The sequence below is a fragment of the Oncorhynchus clarkii genome, chromosome 29 (genome assembly GCF_045791955.1).
Source record: "Oncorhynchus clarkii lewisi isolate Uvic-CL-2024 chromosome 29, UVic_Ocla_1.0, whole genome shotgun sequence".
Classification (NCBI taxonomy): domain Eukaryota; kingdom Metazoa; phylum Chordata; class Actinopteri; order Salmoniformes; family Salmonidae; genus Oncorhynchus; species Oncorhynchus clarkii.
This window is the reverse complement of record NC_092175.1, coordinates 29,678,941-29,697,066: the sequence shown is the minus strand read 5'-3', so window position 1 is coordinate 29,697,066 and position 18,126 is coordinate 29,678,941.

Genomic DNA, 18,126 nt, shown 5'->3' with positions numbered 1-18,126 from the left:
ACTACAGTTAGGAGTCATTTAGCAGAGGCTCTTATCCAGAGACACTACAGTTGGGAGTCATTTAGCAGAGGCTCTTATCCAGAGATACTACAGTTGGGAGTCATTTAGCAGAGGCTCTTACCCAGAGACACTACAGTAGGGAGTCATTTAGCAGAGGCTCTTACCCAGAGACACTACAGTAGGGAGTCATTTAGCAGAGGCTCTTACCCAGAGACACTACAATAGGGAGTCATTTAGCAGAGGCTCTTATCCAGAGACACTACAGTAGGGAGTCATTTAGCAGAGGCTCTTATCCAGTGACACTACAGCAGGGAGTCATTTAGCAGAGGCTCTTATCCAGAGACACTACAGTTGGGAGTCATTTAGCAGAGGCTCTTATCCAGACACAACAGAAGGGAGTCATTTAGCAGTCTCTTATCCAGAGACACTACAGTTGGGAGTCATTTAGCAGAGGCTCTTACCCAGAGACACTACAGTAGGGAGTCATTTAGCAAAGGCTCTTACCCAGAGACATTACAGTTGGGAGTCATTTAGCAGAGGCTCTTATCCAGACACGACAGAAGGGAGTCATTTAGCAATCTCTTATCCAGAGACACTTCATTTGGCAGAGGCTCTTATCCAGACACAACAGAAGGGAGTCATTTAGCAGAGGCTCTTATCCAGTGACACTACAGCAGGGAGTCATTTAGCAGAGGCTCTTATCCAGAGACACTACAGTTAGGAGTCATTTAGCAGAGGCTCTTATCCAGAGACACTATATTAGGGAGTCATTTAGCAGTTTCTTATCCAGAGACACTACAGTTGGGAGTCATTTAGCAGAGGCTCTTACCCAGAGACACTACAGTAGGGAGTCATTTAGCAAAGGCTCTTACCCAGAGACATTACAGTTGGGAGTCATTTAGCAGAGGCTCTTATCCAGACACAACAGAAGGGAGTCATTTAGCAGTCTCTTATCCAGAGACACTACAGTTGGGAGTCATTTAGCAGAGGCTCTTATCCAGAGACACTACAGTAGGGAGTCATTTAGCAGAGGCTCTTATCCAGAGACACTACAGTTAGGAGTCATTTAGCAGAGGCTCTTATCCAGAGACACTATATTAGGGAGTCATTTAGCAGTTTCTTATCCAGAGACACTACAGTTGGGAGTCATTTAGCAGAGGCTCTTACCCAGAGACACTACAGTAGGGAGTCATTTAGCAGAGGCTCTTATCCAGACACGACAGAAGGGAGTCATTTAGCAGAGGCTCTTATCCAGACACGACAGAAGGGAGTCATTTAGCAGAGGCTCTTATCCAGAGACACTATATTAGGGAGTCATTTAGCAGTTTCTTATCCAGAGACACTACAGTTGGGAGTCATTTAGCAGAGGCTCTTACCCAGAGACACTACAGTTGGGAGTCATTTAGCAGAGGCTCTTACCCAGAGACATTACAGTAGGGAGTCATTTAGCAGAGGCTCTTATCCAGACACGACAGAAGGGAGTCATTTAGCAATCTCTTATCCAGAGACACTACAGTAGGGAGTCATTTGGCAGAGTCTCTTATCCAGAGACACTACAGTAGGGAGTCATTTAGCAGAGTCTCTTATCCAGAGACACTACAGTAGGGAGTCATTTAGCAGAGGCTCTTACCCAGAGACACTCCAGTTGGGAGTCATTTAGCAGAGGCTCTTATCCAGAGATACTACAGTTGGGAGTCATTTAGCAGAGGCTCTTACCCAGAGACACTACAGTAGGGAGTCATTTAGCAGAGGCTCTTACCCAGAGACACTACAGTAGGGAGTCATTTAGCAGAGGCTCTTACCCAGAGACACTACAATAGGGAGTCATTTAGCAGAGGCTCTTATCCAGAGACACTACAGTAGGGAGTCATTTAGCAGAGGCTCTTATCCAGACACAACAGAAGGGAGTCATTTAGCAGTCTCTTATCCAGAGACACTACAGTTGGGAGTCATTTAGCAGATGCTCTTATCCAGAGACACTACAGTAGGGAGTCATTTAGCAGAGGCTCTTATCCAGAGACACTACAGTTAGGAGTCATTTAGCAGAGGCTCTTATCCAGAGACACTATATTAGGGAGTCATTTAGCAGTTTCTTATCCAGAGACACTACAGTTGGGAGTCATTTAGCAGAGGCTCTTACCCAGAGACACTACAGTTGGGAGTCATTTAGCAGAGGCTCTTATCCAGACACAACAGAAGGGAGTCATTTAGCAGTCTCTTATCCAGAGACACTACAGTTGGGAGTCATTTAGCAGAGGCTCTTACCCAGAGACACTACAGTAGGGAGTCATTTAGCAAAGGCTCTTACCCAGAGACATTACAGTTGGGAGTCATTTAGCAGAGGCTCTTATCCAGACACGACAGAAGGGAGTCATTTAGCAATCTCTTATCCAGAGACACTTCATTTGGCAGAGGCTCTTATCCAGACACAACAGAAGGGAGTCATTTAGCAGAGGCTCTTATCCAGTGACACTACAGCAGGGAGTCATTTAGCAGAGGCTCTTATCCAGAGACACTACAGTTAGGAGTCATTTAGCAGAGGCTCTTATCCAGAGACACTATATTAGGGAGTCATTTAGCAGTTTCTTATCCAGAGACACTACAGTTGGGAGTCATTTAGCAGAGGCTCTTACCCAGAGACACTACAGTAGGGAGTCATTTAGCAAAGGCTCTTACCCAGAGACATTACAGTTGGGAGTCATTTAGCAGAGGCTCTTATCCAGACACAACAGAAGGGAGTCATTTAGCAGTCTCTTATCCAGAGACACTACAGTTGGGAGTCATTTAGCAGAGGCTCTTATCCAGAGACACTACAGTAGGGAGTCATTTAGCAGAGGCTCTTATCCAGAGACACTACAGTTAGGAGTCATTTAGCAGAGGCTCTTATCCAGAGACACTATATTAGGGAGTCATTTAGCAGTTTCTTATCCAGAGACACTACAGTTGGGAGTCATTTAGCAGAGGCTCTTACCCAGAGACACTACAGTAGGGAGTCATTTAGCAGAGGCTCTTATCCAGACACGACAGAAGGGAGTCATTTAGCAGAGGCTCTTATCCAGACACGACAGAAGGGAGTCATTTAGCAGAGGCTCTTATCCAGAGACACTATATTAGGGAGTCATTTAGCAGTTTCTTATCCAGAGACACTACAGTTGGGAGTCATTTAGCAGAGGCTCTTACCCAGAGACACTACAGTTGGGAGTCATTTAGCAGAGGCTCTTACCCAGAGACATTACAGTAGGGAGTCATTTAGCAGAGGCTCTTATCCAGACACGACAGAAGGGAGTCATTTAGCAATCTCTTATCCAGAGACACTACAGTAGGGAGTCATTTGGCAGAGTCTCTTATCCAGAGACACTACAGTAGGGAGTCATTTAGCAGAGTCTCTTATCCAGAGACACTACAGTAGGGAGTCATTTAGCAGAGGCTCTTACCCAGAGACACTCCAGTTGGGAGTCATTTAGCAGAGGCTCTTATCCAGAGATACTACAGTTGGGAGTCATTTAGCAGAGGCTCTTACCCAGAGACACTACAGTAGGGAGTCATTTAGCAGAGGCTCTTACCCAGAGACACTACAGTAGGGAGTCATTTAGCAGAGGCTCTTACCCAGAGACACTACAATAGGGAGTCATTTAGCAGAGGCTCTTATCCAGAGACACTACAGTAGGGAGTCATTTAGCAGAGGCTCTTATCCAGTGACACTACAGCAGGGAGTCATTTAGCAGAGGCTCTTATCCAGAGACACTACAGTTGGGAGTCATTTAGCAGAGGCTCTTATCCAGACACAACAGAAGGGAGTCATTTAGCAGTCTCTTATCCAGAGACACTACAGTTGGGAGTCATTTAGCAGATGCTCTTATCCAGAGACACTACAGTAGGGAGTCATTTAGCAGAGGCTCTTATCCAGAGACACTACAGTTAGGAGTCATTTAGCAGAGGCTCTTATCCAGAGACACTATATTAGGGAGTCATTTAGCAGTTTCTTATCCAGAGACACTACAGTTGGGAGTCATTTAGCAGAGGCTCTTACCCAGAGACACTACAGTAGGGAGTCATTTAGCAAAGGCTCTTACCCAGAGACATTACAGTTGGGAGTCATTTAGCAGAGGCTCTTATCCAGACACGACAGAAGGGAGTCATTTAGCAATCTCTTATCCAGAGACACTACAGTAGGGAGTCATTTGGCAGAGGCTCTTATCCAGACACAACAGAAGGGAGTCATTTAGCAGAGGCTCTTATCCAGTAACACTACAGTTGGGAGTCATTTAGCAGAGGCTCTTATCCAGAGACACTACAGTTAGGAGTCATTTAGCAGAGGCTCTTATCCAGAGACACTACAGTTGGGAGTCATTTAGCAGAGGCTCTTATCCAGAGATACTACAGTTGGGAGTCATTTAGCAGAGGCTCTTACCCAGAGACACTACAGTAGGGAGTCATTTAGCAGAGGCTCTTACCCAGAGACACTACAATAGGGAGTCATTTAGCAGAGGCTCTTATCCAGAGACACTACAGTAGGGAGTCATTTAGCAGAGGCTCTTATCCAGTGACACTACAGTAGGGAGTCATTTAGCAGAGGCTCTTACCCAGAGACACTACAGTAGGGAGTCATTTAGCAGAGGCTCTTATCCAGAGACACTACAGTAGGGAGTCATTTAGCAGAGGCTCTTATCCAGTGACACTACAGTAGGGAGTCATTTAGCAGAGGCTCTTACCCAGAGACACTCCAGTTGGGAGTCATTTAGCAGAGGCTCTTATCCAGAGATACTACAGTTGGGAGTCATTTAGCAGAGGCTCTTACCCAGAGACACTACAGTAGGGAGTCATTTAGCAGAGGCTCTTACCCAGAGACACTACAATAGGGAGTCATTTAGCAGAGGCTCTTATCCAGAGACACTACAGTAGGGAGTCATTTAGCAGAGGCTCTTATCCAGTGACACTACAGCAGGGAGTCATTTAGCAGAGGCTCTTATCCAGAGACACTACAGTTGGGAGTCATTTAGCAGAGGCTCTTATCCAGACACAACAGAAGGGAGTCATTTAGCAGTCTCTTATCCAGAGACACTACAGTTGGGAGTCATTTAGCAGAGGCTCTTACCCAGAGACACTACAGTAGGGAGTCATTTAGCAAAGGCTCTTACCCAGAGACATTACAGTTGGGAGTCATTTAGCAGAGGCTCTTATCCAGACACGACAGAAGGGAGTCATTTAGCAATCTCTTATCCAGAGACACTACAGTAGGGAGTCATTTGGCAGAGGCTCTTATCCAGACACAACAGAAGGGAGTCATTTAGCAGAGGCTCTTATCCAGTGACACTACAGCAGGGAGTCATTTAGCAGAGGCTCTTATCCAGAGACACTACAGTTAGGAGTCATTTAGCAGAGGCTCTTATCCAGAGACACTATATTAGGGAGTCATTTAGCAGTTTCTTATCCAGAGACACTACAGTTGGGAGTCATTTAGCAGAGGCTCTTACCCAGAGACACTACAGTAGGGAGTCATTTAGCAAAGGCTCTTACCCAGAGACATTACAGTTGGGAGTCATTTAGCAGAGGCTCTTATCCAGACACAACAGAAGGGAGTCATTTAGCAGTCTCTTATCCAGAGACACTACAGTTGGGAGTCATTTAGCAGAGGCTCTTATCCAGAGACACTACAGTAGGGAGTCATTTAGCAGAGGCTCTTATCCAGAGACACTACAGTTAGGAGTCATTTAGCAGAGGCTCTTATCCAGAGACACTATATTAGGGAGTCATTTAGCAGTTTCTTATCCAGAGACACTACAGTTGGGAGTCATTTAGCAGAGGCTCTTACCCAGAGACACTACAGTAGGGAGTCATTTAGCAAAGGCTCTTACCCAGAGACATTACAGTAGGGAGTCATTTAGCAGAGGCTCTTATCCAGACACGACAGAAGGGAGTCATTTAGCAATCTCTTATCCAGAGACACTACAGTAGGGAGTCATTTGGCAGAGTCTCTTATCCAGAGACACTACAGTAGGGAGTCATTTAGCAGAGTCTCTTATCCAGAGACACTACAGTAGGGAGTCATTTAGCAGAGGCTCTTACCCAGAGACACTCCAGTTGGGAGTCATTTAGCAGAGGCTCTTATCCAGAGATACTACAGTTGGGAGTCATTTAGCAGAGGCTCTTATCCAGAGATACTACAGTAGGGAGTCATTTAGCAGAGGCTCTTATCCAGTGACACTACAGCAGGGAGTCATTTAGCAGAGGCTCTTATCCAGAGACACTACAGTTGGGAGTCATTTAGCAGAGGCTCTTATCCAGACACAACAGAAGGGAGTCATTTAGCAGTCTCTTATCCAGAGACACTACAGTTGGGAGTCATTTAGCAGATGCTCTTATCCAGAGACACTACAGTAGGGAGTCATTTAGCAGAGGCTCTTATCCAGAGACACTACAGTTAGGAGTCATTTAGCAGAGGCTCTTATCCAGAGACACTATATTAGGGAGTCATTTAGCAAAGGCTCTTACCCAGAGACATTACAGTTGGGAGTCATTTAGCAGAGGCTCTTATCCAGACACGACAGAAGGGAGTCATTTAGCAATCTCTTATCCAGAGACACTACAGTAGGGAGTCATTTGGCAGAGGCTCTTATCCAGACACAACAGAAGGGAGTCATTTAGCAGAGGCTCTTATCCAGTAACACTACAGTTGGGAGTCATTTAGCAGAGGCTCTTATCCAGAGACACTACAGTTAGGAGTCATTTAGCAGAGGCTCTTATCCAGAGACACTACAGTTGGGAGTCATTTAGCAGAGGCTCTTATCCAGAGATACTACAGTTGGGAGTCATTTAGCAGAGGCTCTTACCCAGAGACACTACAGTAGGGAGTCATTTAGCAGAGGCTCTTACCCAGAGACACTACAATAGGGAGTCATTTAGCAGAGGCTCTTATCCAGAGACACTACAGTAGGGAGTCATTTAGCAGAGGCTCTTATCCAGTGACACTACAGTAGGGAGTCATTTAGCAGAGGCTCTTACCCAGAGACACTCCAGTTGGGAGTCATTTAGCAGAGGCTCTTATCCAGAGATACTACAGTTGGGAGTCATTTAGCAGAGGCTCTTATCCAGACACAACAGAAGGGAGTCATTTAGCAGTCTCTTATCCAGAGACACTACAGTTGGGAGTCATTTAGCAGAGGCTCTTACCCAGAGACACTACAGTAGGGAGTCATTTAGCAAAGGCTCTTACCCAGAGACATTACAGTAGGGAGTCATTTAGCAGAGGCTCTTATCCAGACACGACAGAAGGGAGTCATTTAGCAATCTCTTATCCAGAGACACTACAGTAGGGAGTCATTTGGCAGAGTCTCTTATCCAGAGACACTACAGTAGGGAGTCATTTAGCAGAGTCTCTTATCCAGAGACACTACAGTAGGGAGTCATTTAGCAGAGGCTCTTACCCAGAGACACTCCAGTTGGGAGTCATTTAGCAGAGGCTCTTATCCAGAGATACTACAGTTGGGAGTCATTTAGCAGAGGCTCTTACCCAGAGACACTACAGTAGGGAGTCATTTAGCAGAGGCTCTTACCCAGAGACACTACAGAAGGGAGTCATTTAGCAGAGGCTCTTATCCAGTAACACTACAGTTGGGAGTCATTTAGCAGAGGCTCTTATCCAGAGACACTACAGTTAGGAGTCATTTAGCAGAGGCTCTTATCCAGAGACACTACAGTTGGGAGTCATTTAGCAGAGGCTCTTATCCAGAGATACTACAGTTGGGAGTCATTTAGCAGAGGCTCTTACCCAGAGACACTACAGTAGGGAGTCATTTAGCAGAGGCTCTTACCCAGAGACACTACAATAGGGAGTCATTTAGCAGAGGCTCTTATCCAGAGACACTACAGTAGGGAGTCATTTAGCAGAGGCTCTTATCCAGTGACACTACAGTAGGGAGTCATTTAGCAGAGGCTCTTACCCAGAGACACTCCAGTTGGGAGTCATTTAGCAGAGGCTCTTATCCAGAGATACTACAGTTGGGAGTCATTTAGCAGAGGCTCTTATCCAGACACAACAGAAGGGAGTCATTTAGCAGTCTCTTATCCAGAGACACTACAGTTGGGAGTCATTTAGCAGAGGCTCTTACCCAGAGGCACTACAGTAGGGAGTCATTTAGCAAAGGCTCTTACCCAGAGACATTACAGTAGGGAGTCATTTAGCAGAGGCTCTTATCCAGACACGACAGAAGGGAGTCATTTAGCAATCTCTTATCCAGAGACACTACAGTAGGGAGTCATTTGGCAGAGTCTCTTATCCAGAGACACTACAGTAGGGAGTCATTTAGCAGAGTCTCTTATCCAGAGACACTACAGTAGGGAGTCATTTAGCAGAGGCTCTTACCCAGAGACACTCCAGTTGGGAGTCATTTAGCAGAGGCTCTTATCCAGAGATACTACAGTTGGGAGTCATTTAGCAGAGGCTCTTACCCAGAGACACTACAGTAGGGAGTCATTTAGCAGAGGCTCTTACCCAGAGACACTACAGTAGGGAGTCATTTAGCAGAGGCTCTTACCCAGAGACACTACAATAGGGAGTCATTTAGCAGAGGCTCTTATCCAGAGACACTACAGTAGGGAGTCATTTAGCAGAGGCTCTTATCCAGTGACACTACAGCAGGGAGTCATTTAGCAGAGGCTCTTATCCAGAGACACTACAGTTGGGAGTCATTTAGCAGAGGCTCTTATCCAGAGACACTACAGTTGGGAGTCATTTAGCAGAGGCTCTTATCCAGACACAACAGAAGGGAGTCATTTAGCAGTCTCTTATCCAGAGACACTACAGTTGGGAGTCATTTAGCAGAGGCTCTTATCCAGAGACACTACAGTAGGGAGTCATTTAGCAGAGGCTCTTATCCAGAGACACTACAGTTAGGAGTCATTTAGCAGAGGCTCTTATCCAGAGACACTATATTAGGGAGTCATTTAGCAGTTTCTTATCCAGAGACACTACAGTTGGGAGTCATTTAGCAGAGGCTCTTACCCAGAGACACTACAGTAGGGAGTCATTTAGCAAAGGCTCTTACCCAGAGACATTACAGTTGGGAGTCATTTAGCAGAGGCTCTTATCCAGACACGACAGAAGGGAGTCATTTAGCAATCTCTTATCCAGAGACACTACAGTTAGGAGTCATTTAGCAGAGGCTCTTATCCAGAGACACTACAGTTGGGAGTCATTTAGCAGAGGCTCTTATCCAGAGATACTACAGTTGGGAGTCATTTAGCAGAGGCTCTTACCCAGAGACACTACAGTTGGGAGTCATTTAGCAGAGGCTCTTATCCAGAGATACTACAGTTGGGAGTCATTTAGCAGAGGCTCTTACCCAGAGACACTACAGTAGGGAGTCATTTAGCAGAGGCTCTTACCCAGAGACACTACAATAGGGAGTCATTTAGCAGAGGCTCTTATCCAGAGACACTACAGTAGGGAGTCATTTAGCAGAGGCTCTTATCCAGTGACACTACAGTAGGGAGTCATTTAGCAGAGGCTCTTACCCAGAGACACTCCAGTTGGGAGTCATTTAGCAGAGGCTCTTATCCAGAGATACTACAGTTGGGAGTCATTTAGCAGAGGCTCTTACCCAGAGACACTACAGTAGGGAGTCATTTAGCAGAGGCTCTTACCCAGAGACACTACAATAGGGAGTCATTTAGCAGAGGCTCTTATCCAGAGACACTACAGTAGGGAGTCATTTAGCAGAGGCTCTTATCCAGTGACACTACAGCAGGGAGTCATTTAGCAGAGGCTCTTATCCAGAGACACTACAGTAGGGAGTCATTTGGCAGAGGCTCTTATCCAGACACAACAGAAGGGAGTCATTTAGCAGAGGCTCTTATCCAGTAACACTACAGTTGGGAGTCATTTAGCAGAGGCTCTTATCCAGAGACACTACAGTTAGGAGTCATTTAGCAGAGGCTCTTATCCAGAGACACTACAGTTGGGAGTCATTTAGCAGAGGCTCTTATCCAGAGATACTACAGTTGGGAGTCATTTAGCAGAGGCTCTTACCCAGAGACACTACAGTTGGGAGTCATTTAGCAGAGGCTCTTATCCAGAGATACTACAGTTGGGAGTCATTTAGCAGAGGCTCTTACCCAGAGACACTACAGTAGGGAGTCATTTAGCAGAGGCTCTTACCCAGAGACACTACAATAGGGAGTCATTTAGCAGAGGCTCTTATCCAGAGACACTACAGTAGGGAGTCATTTAGCAGAGGCTCTTATCCAGTGACACTACAGTAGGGAGTCATTTAGCAGAGGCTCTTACCCAGAGACACTCCAGTTGGGAGTCATTTAGCAGAGGCTCTTATCCAGAGATACTACAGTTGGGAGTCATTTAGCAGAGGCTCTTATCCAGACACAACAGAAGGGAGTCATTTAGCAGTCTCTTATCCAGAGACACTACAGTTGGGAGTCATTTAGCAGAGGCTCTTGCCCAGAGACACTACAGTAGGGAGTCATTTAGCAAAGGCTCTTACCCAGAGACATTACAGTAGGGAGTCATTTAGCAGAGTCTCTTATCCAGAGACACTACAGTAGGGAGTCATTTAGCAGAGGCTCTTACCCAGAGACACTCCAGTTGGGAGTCATTTAGCAGAGGCTCTTATCCAGAGATACTACAGTTGGGAGTCATTTAGCAGAGGCTCTTACCCAGAGACACTACAGTAGGGAGTCATTTAGCAGAGGCTCTTACCCAGAGACACTACAGTAGGGAGTCATTTAGCAGAGGCTCTTACCCAGAGACACTACAATAGGGAGTCATTTAGCAGAGGCTCTTATCCAGAGACACTACAGTAGGGAGTCATTTAGCAGAGGCTCTTATCCAGTGACACTACAGCAGGGAGTCATTTAGCAGAGGCTCTTATCCAGAGACACTACAGTTGGGAGTCATTTAGCAGAGGCTCTTATCCAGAGACACTACAGTTGGGAGTCATTTAGCAGAGGCTCTTATCCAGACACAACAGAAGGGAGTCATTTAGCAGTCTCTTATCCAGAGACACTACAGTTGGGAGTCATTTAGCAGAGGCTCTTACCCAGAGACACTACAGTAGGGAGTCATTTAGCAAAGGCTCTTACCCAGAGACATTACAGTTGGGAGTCATTTAGCAGAGGCTCTTATCCAGACACGACAGAAGGGAGTCATTTAGCAATCTCTTATCCAGAGACACTACAGTAGGGAGTCATTTGGCAGAGGCTCTTATCCAGACACAACAGAAGGGAGTCATTTAGCAGAGGCTCTTATCCAGTGACACTACAGCAGGGAGTCATTTAGCAGAGGCTCTTATCCAGAGACACTACAGTTAGGAGTCATTTAGCAGAGGCTCTTATCCAGAGACACTATATTAGGGAGTCATTTAGCAGTTTCTTATCCAGAGACACTACAGTTGGGAGTCATTTAGCAGAGGCTCTTACCCAGAGACACTACAGTAGGGAGTCATTTAGCAAAGGCTCTTACCCAGAGACATTACAGTTGGGAGTCATTTAGCAGAGGCTCTTATCCAGACACGACAGAAGGGAGTCATTTAGCAATCTCTTATCCAGAGACACTACAGTAGGGAGTCATTTGGCAGAGGCTCTTATCCAGACACAACAGAAGGGAGTCATTTAGCAGAGGCTCTTATCCAGTGACACTACAGTTGGGAGTCATTTAGCAGAGGCTCTTATCCAGAGACACTACAGTTAGGAGTCATTTAGCAGAGGCTCTTATCCAGAGACACTATATTAGGGAGTCATTTAGCAGTTTCTTATCCAGAGACACTACAGTTGGGAGTCATTTAGCAGAGGCTCTTACCCAGAGACACTACAGTAGGGAGTCATTTAGCAAAGGCTCTTACCCAGAGACATTACAGTTGGGAGTCATTTAGCAGAGGCTCTTATCCAGACACGACAGAAGGGAGTCATTTAGCAATCTCTTATCCAGAGACACTACAGTAGGGAGTCATTTGGCAGAGGCTCTTATCCAGACACAACAGAAGGGAGTCATTTAGCAGAGGCTCTTATCCAGTGACACTACAGTTGGGAGTCATTTAGCAGAGGCTCTTATCCAGAGACACTACAGTTAGGAGTCATTTAGCAGAGGCTCTTACCCAGAGACACTCCAGGTGGGAGTCATTTAGCAGAGGCTCTTATCCAGAGATACTACAGTTGGGAGTCATTTAGCAGAGGCTCTTACCCAGAGACACTACAGTAGGGAGTCATTTATCAGAGGCTCTTACCCAGAGACACTACAATAGGGAGTCATTTGGCAGAGGCTCTTATCCAGACACAACAGAAGGGAGTCATTTAGCAGAGGCTCTTATCCAGTGACACTACAGAAGGGAGTCATTTAGCAGAGGCTCTTATCCAGAGACACTACAGTAGGGAGTCATTTAGCAGAGGCTCTTATCCAGTGACACTACAGCAGGGAGTCATTTAGCAGAGGCTCTTATCCAGAGACACTACAGTTGGGAGTCATTTAGCAGAGGCTCTTATCCAGAGACACTACAGTTGGGAGTCATTTAGCAGAGGCTCTTATCCAGACACAACAGAAGGGAGTCATTTAGCAGTCTCTTATCCAGAGACACTACAGTTGGGAGTCATTTAGCAGAGGCTCTTACCCAGAGACACTATAGTAGGGAGTCATTTAGCAAAGGCTCTTACCCAGAGACATTACAGTTGGGAGTCATTTAGCAGAGGCTCTTATCCAGACACGACAGAAGGGAGTCATTTAGCAATCTCTTATCCAGAGACACTACAGTAGGGAGTCATTTGGCAGAGGCTCTTATCCAGACACAACAGAAGGGAGTCATTTAGCAGAGGCTCTTATCCAGTGACACTACAGCAGGGAGTCATTTAGCAGAGGCTCTTATCCAGAGACACTACAGTTGGGAGTCATTTAGCAGAGGCTCTTATCCAGAGATACTACAGTTGGGAGTCATTTAGCAGAGGCTCTTACCCAGAGACACTACAGTAGGGAGTCATTTATCAGAGGCTCTTACCCAGAGACACTACAATAGGGAGTCATTTGGCAGAGGCTCTTATCCAGACACAACAGAAGGGAGTCATTTAGCAGAGGCTCTTATCCAGTGACACTACAGCAGGGAGTCATTTAGCAGAGGCTCTTATCCAGAGACACTACAGTTAGGAGTCATTTAGCAGAGGCTCTTATCCAGAGACACTATATTAGGGAGTCATTTAGCAGTTTCTTATCCAGAGACACTACAGTTGGGAGTCATTTAGCAGAGGCTCTTACCCAGAGACACTACAGTAGGGAGTCATTTAGCAAAGGCTCTTACCCAGAGACACTACAGTTGGGAGTCATTTAGCAGAGGCTCTTACCCAGAGACACTACAGTAGGGAGTCATTTAGCAAAGGCTCTTACCCAGAGACATTACAGTTGGGAGTCATTTAGCAGAGGCTCTTATCCAGACACGACAGAAGGGAGTCATTTAGCAATCTCTTATCCAGAGACACTACAGTAGGGAGTCATTTGGCAGAGGCTCTTATCCAGACACAACAGAAGGGAGTCATTTAGCAGAGGCTCTTATCCAGTGACACTACAGCAGGGAGTCATTTAGCAGAGGCTCTTATCCAGAGACACTACAGTTAGGAGTCATTTAGCAGAGGCTCTTATCCAGAGACACTATATTAGGGAGTCATTTAGCAGTTTCTTATCCAGAGACACTACAGTTGGGAGTCATTTAGCAGAGGCTCTTACCCAGAGACACTACAGTAGGGAGTCATTTAGCAAAGGCTCTTACCCAGAGACATTACAGTTGGGAGTCATTTAGCAGAGGCTCTTATCCAGACACGACAGAAGGGAGTCATTTAGCAATCTCTTATCCAGAGACACTACAGTAGGGAGTCATTTGGCAGAGGCTCTTATCCAGACACAACAGAAGGGAGTCATTTAGCAGAGGCTCTTATCCAGTGACACTACAGTTGGGAGTCATTTAGCAGAGGCTCTTATCCAGAGACACTACAGTTAGGAGTCATTTAGCAGAGGCTCTTACCCAGAGACACTCCAGTTGGGAGTCATTTAGCAGAGGCTCTTATCCAGAGATACTACAGTTGGGAGTCATTTAGCAGAGGCTCTTACCCAGAGACACTACAGTAGGGAGTCATTTAGCAGAGGCTCTTACCCAGAGACACTACAATAGGGAGTCATTTAGCAGAGGCTCTTATCCAGAGACACTACAGTAGGGAGGGAGTCATTTAGCAGAGGCTCTTATCCAGTGACACTACAGTAGGGAGTCATTTAGCAGAGGCTCTTACCCAGAGACACTCCAGTTGGGAGTCATTTAGCAGAGGCTCTTATCCAGAGATACTACAGTTGGGAGTAATTTAGCAGAGGCTCTTACCCAGAGACACTACAGTAGGGAGTCATTTAGCAGAGGCTCTTACCCAGAGACACTACAATAGGGAGTCATTTAGCAGAGGCTCTTATCCAGAGACACTACAGTAGGGAGTCATTTAGCAGAGGCTCTTATCCAGTGACACTACAGCAGGGAGTCATTTAGCAGAGGCTCTTATCCAGAGACACTACAGTTGGGAGTCATTTAGCAGAGGCTCTTATCCAGACACAACAGAAGGGAGTCATTTAGCAGTCTCTTATCCAGAGACACTACAGTTGGGAGTCATTTAGCAGAGGCTCTTATCCAGAGACACTACAGTTAGGAGTCATTTAGCAGAGGCTCTTACCCAGAGACACTACAGTTAGGAGTCATTTAGCAGAGGTTCTTATCCAGAGACACTACAGTAAGGAGTCATTTAGCAGAGGCTCTTATCCAGAGACACTACAGTTAGGAGTCATTTAGCAGAGGCTCTTATCCAGTGACACTACAGCAGGGAGTCATTTAGCAGAGGCTCTTATCCAGAGACACTACAGTTGGGAGTCATTTAGCAGAGGCTCTTATCCAGACACAACAGAAGGGAGTCATTTAGCAGTCTCTTATCCAGAGACACTACAGTTGGGAGTCATTTAGCAGAGGCTCTTATCCAGAGACACTACAGTTAGGAGTCATTTAGCAGAGGCTCTTACCCAGAGACACTACAGTTAGGAGTCATTTAGCAGAGGTTCTTATCCAGAGACACTACAGTAAGGAGTCATTTAGCAGAGGCTCTTATCCAGAGACACTACAGTTAGGAGTCATTTAGCAGAGGCTCTTATCCAGAGACACTATAGCAGGGAGTCATTTAGCAGTTTCTTATCCAGAGACACTACAGTTGGGAGTCATTTAGCAGAGGCTCTTACCCAGAGACACTACAGTAGGGAGTCATTTAGCAGAGGCTCTTACCCAGAGACATTACAGTTGGGAGTCATTTAGCAGAGGCTCTTATCCAGAGACACTACAGTAGGGAGTCATTTAGCAGAGGCTCTTATCCAGAGACACTACAGTTAGGAGTCATTTAGCAGAGGCTCTTATCAAGAGACACTATAGCAGGGAGTCATTTAGCAGAGTCTCTTATCCAGAGACTTTACAGTAGGGAGTCATTTAGCAGAGGCTCTTACCCAGAGACAGTACAGTAGGGAGTCATTTAGCATAGGCTCTTATCCAGAGATACTACAGTTAGGAGTCATTTAGCAGAGGCTCTTATCCAGACACAACAGAAGGGAGTCATTTAGCAGTCTCTTATCTAGAGACACTACAGTTGGGAGTCATTTAGCAGAGGCTCTTATCCAGAGACACTACAGTTGGGAGTCATTTAGCAGAAGCTCTTACCCAGAGACACTACAGTTAGGAGTCATTTAGCAGAAGCTCTTACCCAGAGACACTACAGCAGGGAGTAATTTAGAGTGACTTACTTACTGTACATTCATATTAAGATAGCTAGATGAGACAACCACAAATCACAGTCAAATACAACATACGAACATTCCATTCCAGCTAAACACTGGGTATATAGTGTTTAAAAAATAAAAATAAAACATTTTCATAACCATCTCAAATCTATGAATAAAAAATCAGAGAACAATAATATTTTATACACACATGAAGGTCCCCATAAGCAATCATTTCTGATGAAAAAAACACAAATTTGAAAAATTGGTTGATATAGCATTTTGGAAAGAAACTTCATATCTAGTCTGTACAGTCACCCATAGAAAGGGCCTCAGAGTACGAGATTTACTTGTGATTGTATCAGTTACATGAATGATGCTGATTACAGCAAATGTAATGTAGGTTCTGAAGGGTCTAGTTATCGGATCACTGCAGTAGGAGTTGTGTAAGATTTCATTAACCAGACAGAGTAAAACTAATGATGCCCTCAAATCAGGACTTGTAATCTTGTTGTTACATTGTTATCAATATGTAGCTTTTTATTACACTGAATAGCATCAAAAGAACAATCCCCAATGATATATTGAAGAAAGTGATATCAGCTTCCCAACACCGCCCTTTGTCAGGTCTCAGAAAGAAAGAAACATTGAGAATCACAACATGGACACACCAATCACTTCTAAAGGATTCTTTATTGCCATGTCCTCCAGTTCACAGTACATGAACAACATTTAGTCAGTTGACTTCCTGTGAGGGAAAGAACAGGTTTAGAGGTGGCATCATACTGAAAACATGTTTTTGTGTTTTACAATACATTCCCTCAGTGTGCCACTGCCTGGTTATGGTAACGTCAGCTCTTTAACTGGCTGAGCTGAGTGCATAATGTGTGCTACCGTTCTGACCTGATGTGTGGCCCAGGCCTGCCGTAAACCTACACCAGGATATGACTTCATGTGTAGTTCTACTGGTAATCATGTCCTGTATTCTATCTTGACATTCCAGCTCTGTGTGGTAAGTAGGGCATATACTGATGCCATGGTTTCCTGTAAGGATGGTGCCATGACATAAAAGGCAAACCAATAAGAGGATAACAGGAAAACACTGTTCATTTATCTGTGCTCTTACAGCATGGAGGGGAGGAGGGAACAGCCACATACATGTCTCTAGCAGGGATCTTTCTCACAGGTTTCCTATTGGCTTGTTGGAGATCATTTGCCAGCTGAAGTAGCCTACAGCAGGTGAGAGAGCCTATTGGATTGTTACTATCTGTAATGTGTTGTTAGGTGTCAGACATACGTTCTGTGTTAGGTGTCAGACATACGTTCTGTGTTAGGTGTCAGACATACGTTCTGTGTTAGGTGTCAGACATACGTTCTGTGTTAGGTGTCAGACATACGTTCTGTGTTAGGTGTCAGACATACGTTCTGTGTTAGGTGTCAGACATACGTTCTGTGTTAGGTGTCAGACATACGTTCTGTGTTAGGTGTCAGACATACGTTCTGTGATGCATAAATAGGTCTTCAAAGTGCACTCAAGAGTGTGATTTGGAGGATAGTTTATACTTGTCCAAATGATTGTGGAAAGTTGTGTTTTTCTGCATCAATGATGATATTTTTATAGGCTTGGAGATACTGGTCTTTAACCAGTGCTATACAGAATAATTACCATTAACCTAACAAAACACAAACTTCATATCATCTTCATATAACCCATTTGACAATTTCCTGGGGTCCCTAAACCCATCTTATTGTAGGTCTTCTTTTAGATTTAATTAGGGCTGCAGAGCGGACCCTGGAGAGACCCCATACCAACCAACCGTACATCTGCGTCTGTCATGTGGCAGACACACCTGTCTATTCTGGAGGGTACAGGACAACCTGTCACTGTCTGCTACCATAAAGAACTGAAATGAAGACACCAAGCTGAGTTACCGTTCATTACACTTTCAGGTAGGCAGAATGTCTGAGAGAGAAGCCTTCACATGAACCAGTCTGACCATGTTGTCTGTCCGGTCCTCTGTGGACAGTCTGAGAGTCACTCTTTAACACGTACCTAGTGGCTTTAGAGACCTTATTGAATGTGAACGTAGGAGCTCTGAATGAATAGCTCAATAGTAATATGATAATGATAACCAATTTCCCCAAGAAATACTAGAACATTGCAGAAATATTTTTCCTGCTGTCTTCTTATGTTTGAATTTCTACCCAAAAAAATATTATTCCTGAAAACCAACCCCCACCATACCAGTTTAACTTTTTAGCACATGTAATTGCTCCCCCCCCCCCCCCTTGTATTAAAACATCCAACAAGGAATTCCACATTTGCAAGATTAATAAGTTATTACATT